Genomic DNA, 8288 nt, shown 5'->3' on the forward strand with positions numbered 1-8288 from the left:
TTCATTCCTCACAGTTCACCTGTCATACTCAAACAAGTGAGAGACTCGGGGAGAACTTTTATCCCCCCACTGCATTTTCACTCTTTACTCTGGAAAGCACAAGTATATTGGCTTGTAAACTGGAACAGCTGAATTAGACTGTTTTAAAGGTAACTAGAGTGCTTTAAGAAGACTGTTGACTAAAACATAGACTGTATTGCAATATCAGGGATTCACAAATCTGAAGGCCATGTCTAAAAATTATTTTAAATATAGTTTGAACCATGACTCACAAAACAGTATTAATATTCTGTAGGTACAGCCACAGTCCTGTCTAGAACTACAAATCCCATCAACTAACTTCCGCGATGACCTACGTCACGCCTAGGCGGGATTACCTACGTCACATCCCCCCCGACTCCATAAGTGACTTAGCCATCCTCCATTCTTGCTCTCTCACTCTGTGGACTCCGCGTCGTACAGACATAAAGAGACACCCACTTTCATCAGAACATCCAAAATCAAGACGTCTGCCTTGCAAGAAAAAGAAGACTCCATGCACTTTCGTATTTACCACTGGCCACGGTAAAAGTACCTAAGTTGCGCCGTCTCACTAAATTGAGTTACAACTGGTTTTATTTGTTTATTATGAGTAATGTTACGACTGCCGCCCAAGCAGTTAATTAAAAGTTAGAAGTGACCGGATTCCTTCTGACTTAATCGCTGTGCACATTATTGATCAGAGACTCTTCCTCACAAACGACGAAGCCTCGGATCAAGAATTCCCTGCTTTTACAGAAGCCTCCATGAGCTCTGTGAAACTCCGCAGAACTTCGGGACATCTCTGCACATCCTGCATAGAGATATCGATTACTGGAAGTAAGGCTGGCATTTGGGCAAATTAGTCTTAGGAATTAGCTTTATGAAGTAGTGTGAATTTAAACTCAGAAACTGTTTAATTGTGCACACTATAGACACTTAGAGTGTCGAGTTGATCTTTGTGTTCTACATTGCTCTTGCTCCGTTTTAATAGATAAGTTGTTGCATGCTCTTTGCTATCTTCTCTAACATCCTTTAATTTCATTATTACACACATTTTGACCTCATCAAGATTTCAGTGGATTGAGTAATGTTATAGTGTAGTGGATTAGCCACCACGACGAATTTCTTTGTCTCAAGGAGACCACGAGGTGATTCTCCCTTCCCCCTCGACACCGTAGATAACATTCCAATCCCTGATTCATTCCAAACTTTACAACGCATCCTCCTGCACGCACATTCAAACTCTCTTTGTCTCCTCTCTGCCTCGCACCCCTCCCTCTCTCTCTCCTCGCTCACACACACACACACACACACACACACGCTCTCACACACACATACACTACCTCACTGTTTTGCTGCTGACCTTATTGAATGTATATCGTTATCTCATCTCATTATCTCTAGCCGCTTTATCCTGTTCTACAGGGTTGCAGGCAAGCTGGAGCCTATCCCAGCTGACTACGGGCGAAAGGCGGGGTACACCCTGGACAAGTCGCCAGGTCATCACAGGGCTGACACATAGACACAGACAACCATTCACATTCACATTCACACCTACGGTCAATTTAGAGTCACCAGTTAACCTAACCTGCATGTCTTTGGACTGTGGGGGAAACCGGAGCACCCGGAGGAAACCCACGCGGACACGGGGAGAACATGCAAACTCCACACAGAAAGGCCCTCGCCGGCCACGGGGCTCGAACCCGGACCTTCTTGCTGTGAGGCGACAGCGCTAACCACTACACCACCGTGCCGCCCCGTATATCGTTATAATAAATTCAATTATTCTGTTAAACTGTGTGTCTGTTTGTTGCTACTATATACTTGAAGTCACACAATCTCAAAGAACTCCAAATTGCCTTCACCCAAGTGTATATGAGTGCTATTGGCTGTAGTGTCTATGTAATACGGTAAGTAATACATTATTGCTGCATCAGTAGTGATCATTAATAATTTGGAATACACCATAATTTAGTTGTTTGGTAATTTATTATTAAACACCAAAATTAATGGTATTATTAATGAGACTGATTTAATGAGACTGATTTAATGAGACTGATCACTTAAGGCCAATTGCACCCACAATCCCATCCATCCATAACCGCTTATCCTATGCAGGGTTACAGGCAAATTGGAGCCTATCCCAGCTGACTATGGGCGAGAAGCGGGGTACACCCTGGACAAGTTGCCAAATCATCACAGGGCTGACACACAGAGACAAATAACCATTCACACTCACATTCACACCTACGGTCAATTCAGAGCCTCCCATTAACCTAACCTGCATGTCTTTGGACTGTAGGGGAAACCAGAGCACCCGGAGGAAACCCACACAGACACGGGGAGAACATGCAAACTCCACACAGAAAGGCCTCCTTTGGCCCCTGGCTTGAACCCAGAACCTTCTTGCTGTGAGGTGACAGTGTTAACCACTACACCACCATGCCACCAATAGTATTAATATTCTTACTACTAATAGTAGATTGTATAAGATGATTACTTGTATGAAACACAAGTTTTATCACTGAGAAAAAATATGCATGCAATGACTATTACTTAGTATAGATTCTGTTTTTTTTTGTGTGCATGTGTTTTACAGTATGGACGATTATGATGACAGTATGGCTTATGGTTGGCAAAAAGTGTTACCAACTAGTTTTTATCTTCAGCCTAAAATGGAAAGAGGCTTTGTTAGGGGAAATATATTCAAGATCGATTTTAAATTCAGTGGAATATTGCCAAAAATGCACAAGAAAGAAGACCAACATCATGCTGCAGAAGCAAAATGCCATTTAACTGGGCAGTATATTTCAATTTTAATAGAATCTAAGTAGTAGATGATCGCTTGTAAAAATTAAACAAAATCTTGATCACTGACAATTTAATATTGACTCAAAAATAACAATATACAAGGATTGACTGCAGGACCCAGAATAATTCAAAACTGGATCCCTGTGCATTTCTTTCAGATCTTATGCCTAACAATATGGACTATGATTGTTTGCATAGCAACCATCAGGCTTATCATGAGAATTACAGCACTCCATTTTTTTAATCAACTAGTTTATATGTTCAGACAACAAGAGGGAAATAATTGAGATGTTGTGGGTCGATTTTAAATTCAGCAGAATACTGCCAAAAATGCACATCTAAAGGAAGAAGACTGTCATTTCCATGCCTTAATCCAACTACACCACCCTTAACACCATACAGCCGACAAACATGGACTCCAACTACCATTACACATGGTGTCTTTTACCTGATTACTGATGTACACACCTGAACTCTATCACACACACACACACACACACACACACACACACACACACACACACACACACACACAGTATATAAGGACTCTCAGTGCACACACCTAGCTGCAAACACTCTGTGTTCCTTATCAGTCACTACCAAGCCTTTTCTTGCTATTATAGTCTCACAGGTTTTTGATCCAGTTCTGTATTCTCAACTCTGATTTTTTTTTTTTTTTTGCTGTGCCTTGTTTATGTTGTTTGCACAACACTGTCTATTTTTCAACTTTGTCTCTCTTTGTTTGCAAGCTCCCTCAATAAAAATATTGAGCAGGATGGAGAACAGCAACAGCAGATAGCCGTGCTTAGCATCGAGCTGTGGTGGAGGCACAGAGCTGTGCTAGCTGCCCCAGTAGGGACCTCCCTATTTGCTTATTCATTCATTGCATGCCCAGAGAAATACGTAAGGATTCCATGCTCCAATGCTCACTCTATTTCTGGGGTCAAGAAGGAATCCCCAAGCGAACTAAGATCATGCAATTTGTCACCTTGTTGACTGATAAAGAGCTGGCATGGTCCAGAACTCTATGGTCCCAAGGGGGTGAGCACATGGCATCCTACAAATGATTTCTTCAGCTTTGCCAGTGTGTCTTTGACCACTCTCATGAGAGATTTCTCCACTTCAAGGAGGGGGACCTGAGAGCCACAGAATTTGCCCTAAACCTCAGAGAGAACCACCAAGCTGGCCTGCCAGGATGACCAAGGCAGCCTCGACTTCACCCACTTCACCCCTTCACATTCTTCACTAACCATATGAACCTGGAGTACCTCAAGTCAGCCAAAAGGCTAAACTCACATCAGGCACACTGGGCCTTGTTCTTCACCAGCTTAAAGTTTCCTATCTCTTATTGACCTAGATCAAAGAACCTCAAAGCTGACTCCCTATCATGTATGTATTCAGCCCCTCCCAAAGAAAAGTCTGAAGAATGTATTTTCCCACAGTTATATGGACTATCACCAGGGAAATATACCAAGAAATAGCAACCATTCTAGAGGCAAGAACTCCTCCACAGTGCCCAGTGGAGAAGAGATATGAACCCTTCCATCTCTGCAACAAACTGATCACGTGGGCTTGCACCTCCCCAGCCACTGGACACTCCGGCAGTCATTGTACTCACCCGGTCTTCCAGGGCGAGTACTGGTGGCCATCCAGAACATTCACCAGTTCATATCCTCCTGTTCTATATGTGCCCAAGCCAAAGTACCTTGCATTCTGTTGGCTAGTAAACTCATCCCTCTGCCTACACCACAGAAACCATGGTCACATAGCCATCAACTGTCACAGATCTCCCCATATATCAGAACCACAGTCATCGTAGTGATCATTGACTACTTTTTGAAGTCCCTACATCTCATTCCACTCCCTCAGGTTTTTGATCCAGTTCTGTATTCTTCATTCCGATTTATGCCTTGCATTGTTTATGTTGTTTGCATATCATCTGCCTAACATTTTTGGATCATTTGCAAGCTCCCTCAATAAAAATAGTGAGTACCTGCACTTGTGTCTGTATCTGCTGCCTGACAAAGGCCAACATTACATCAATTAGACAGTTAGATAAAAATGCCCATATGACTGTTTGGTATATTTCAACTCCCAAGAGTTAAAGGTTAATTTGCTTTCCTATCTTTTATCCCATGGAATGGCATCTACATTTGACAGTGGTCCAGATCATAATGAACACCTTTGCCTGGCTGAGACACAGCCAGTGGGCACAATGAATCCTGTTCATCTTTACCCAGAGGATTGAGCTGAAGCCATCTGGGCTGGCAGACCTCTCTGATATTGCTCCATATGGTTCACCATGCCATAGCACAGCACGTGCTAAAATCAGTACCGCCCACTGACCTCTTTCAATGCGTTTGGCTAAAATAATCTAATGCAGTTAAGCAAGCGACATGGAAATCTAATGTTTGTTTGTTTTTAATGAAAGAGAATATAAGGTAAATGTGTTTAAAGAAATCCGACTTTTGCAAGAAAAAAAAATCCCATAATATCTGGAATACAAATATTGTGGGATTTTCTTTCAAAGAAGGAATTATATAGTCAGTCTATTTTAAAAATAAGTCAGAATTTTACAAGAATAAATACCGACAAGAATAAATGTTATTATAAATCAGAAGAAAGACAAGAACTGATAATTTTTCTTAAAAAATATCAAGAATATCTTGATAAAGACCTTTCATCCCAAAGAAGAGAGGTAGTTTCTATTGGCGATCACTTATGCTAATGGTGGAGAATGGACTTTCCACTAATTCTTGACTAAAATTCACTTTGAACAGAGAAACAATATAATTTAATACAAGGTTTAGCATGTGTCTGAAAGATTAATTTGAGTGCCCACCCACTTGAAAAGATCTTTTAATAATCTTCTGTCTCAGAGTCTCCTGTACCCACACATGCATTAACATCCACTGCTATTTCTTCTAAGAACAACTCTGTTGTGTTCCAGAAATACGCCATGGTTGTACAGTTTGAAAACTACTTTGCTGCCATGTTTCCTAGCAACTGCATTGAAGTAGTTTTCATTTGGTCAATGTCTCATTTATTCCCCCAACACGGGTGTTTTCAAACATCACCCAGGCTATAATGGAAGTGGGAACGCTTGTCCTGTCTCTTGCCTGGGTAGCAGTTGTTCAAGCTTTTGTTAAGCTGCAAAAATGATATTGAGATTCTGAAGCTTTTAGAAAAGTGGTGCCCTCCTTTTCCCTGTTTTTCATCTTATTAATTCTGCTACCATCATGTGAAGCTAAGCTGCTCAAACAAGAAAATCCCTTCTTTCTACCGTTACCAAGGAAACTATTTACAGCCTGTTTTTTGGCACTCAGTTTACATAAGAAGAGAAAGAAAGAAAAAAAATGCAATTGAAATGCAAAACTTTAGGCCAACACAACCCTGCCCACATAAACTCACCAAAACTAGACAATTGAAGACAGGTGATCCCCCCCCCCCCCAATCTTTATCTGTCCAGTTCACATAAATCTTTGCCCATGATTGCCTCAGATTCCAGTTCTTGGCTGACAGGAGCTGAACCCAGTCTGGCCTTCTGCTCTTGTAGTCCATTCACTTCAACGTTCAATGTTTTGTGCATGCTGAGATGCTTTTCTGCTCACCATGGTTGTAAAGAGTGATTATATGACTTACTATATTCTTCCTGGCAACACGAAACTGGCTATTTTCCTCTGACCTCTCCTCTAACTGTAACTTACTCAGTGATTTTTCTTTTTCACTATTCTGTATAAACCCTAGGATCCCAGGAGATCAACAGTTTTTGAAATATGCAAACCAGCCCATCTGGCACCAACAACTATGCCATGGTTAAAGTCATAGAGATAACACTTTTTCCCCATTCTAATGTTTAATGTGAACATTTACTGAAGCTCTTGATCTGTATCTGCATGGTTTTATGCATTGTGCTGCTGCCACAGGACTGGCTGATTAGATAACTGCATTATTGTGTAGGTGTACAGGTGTGTGTCGGCTGTCCATTGCTAGCGATGATGACTGCTTCATTAGGATGCGCAGAAATGCAGATGGGCCACGAGGCCCACACCAGAGTGACAGAGTCGTCCACAATGGTGGCAAGAATGGCCTGGTTGAGCTGCTATGGAATGGCTGGTTTTGCGAGCTCTCATATAGTCCCTTTGCAGACACTGAGCTTTTAACTATGCTTTGCCATGTTGCTCTATCCGAGGCATCCCTTTCCCATGTCTGATCAACAACTCCCACATTCTTCATGTTCCTCTTCAAAACGTCTTTGTACCTCAGTTTCTGTCCTCCTTGTCTCCTCTTTCCTAGGCTCGGTTCTCTGTAGAAAACAGCTTTGGGTAGTCGCTTGTCAGGCATGCACCAGATGTGTGCAGCCCAACGAAGTTGGGAGGCTGTGATAAGGGCTTCCACGCTTACTGTATTTGGCTTGCCTGAGGACTTCTACATTGGGGACCTTGTCCTGCCATCTTATTTTGAGGATCTGACACAGGTGTCAGAGTTGTAGCCTGGTCAGTTTCTTGAAATGTTTACGGTAGAGCGTCATGCATTTGGTGATGTAAAGCAGAGATGGTAAGACTGCGGTGTTGTATACTTTCAACTTGGTGGTTCTTTTGATGCCAGTTGCTTTTGTAATGCACCAAAGGCTTTGGTGGTAGCTTGAATGGGGAAGTCATGGCCTAATGGTTAGAGAAGCCGCTTTGGGAGTAAAAGGTTGCTGGTTTGATTCCCTGGACCAGCAGGAATGGCTGAAGTGCCCTTGAGCAAAGCACCTAACCCCCAACTGCTCCCCAGGCTGCTCTGGGTATGTTGTACGTCACTCTGGATAAGAGCGTCTGCTAAATGCCTGTAATGTAATGTAGTTGTAATGTAATGAATCTGGCGGTCGACCTCCAAGTCTGATGAGTTTGTGTTGGTAACTGCACTGCCTAAATAGATGAAACTCTCATAACGCCTAAGAGGTGTTCCATTGACAAAAAAAAAAAGTTGTTTTGAATTGCCTGTGGCTCAGGTGAAGGTTGGTACAGGAGTTCTGTTTTGTGGTATTGATTTTCAATCCAAAGAGGGTTGCAGCTGTGGCAAAGCGATCAACGATTTCCTGCACGTCGTCCGAATCTGTTGCTACAAATGCAGAGTCATCTCTGCATGTGTTCTTGGCCAGACATTGTTTATACTATACCTTAGAGTAGTCCTAGAGCCTATGGGCACTAACCTAGATGTACAGGTATTCCTATTAAAGTGGACAGTGAGTGTAGGTAATGAATCAATGTAAGACCAGTGTCAGGGCTGCTTTTTAGTTTATATACACTCTTTAAAGGCCAACAAAGTCACTGCATTATTATATTTTGATAGATGATTGTATGTAAGGCTATCATCTGCTTATTCATCATTTGACAAGTAACCTAGTTGCATAATGGAAAAAAAAAAAAAACTATCATTAATGAGCATGCACAATTTATGGGTTTATCTAG

This window comes from Neoarius graeffei, chromosome 8 (genome assembly GCF_027579695.1).
Source record: "Neoarius graeffei isolate fNeoGra1 chromosome 8, fNeoGra1.pri, whole genome shotgun sequence".
NCBI classification, from domain to species: Eukaryota; Metazoa; Chordata; class Actinopteri; order Siluriformes; family Ariidae; genus Neoarius; species Neoarius graeffei.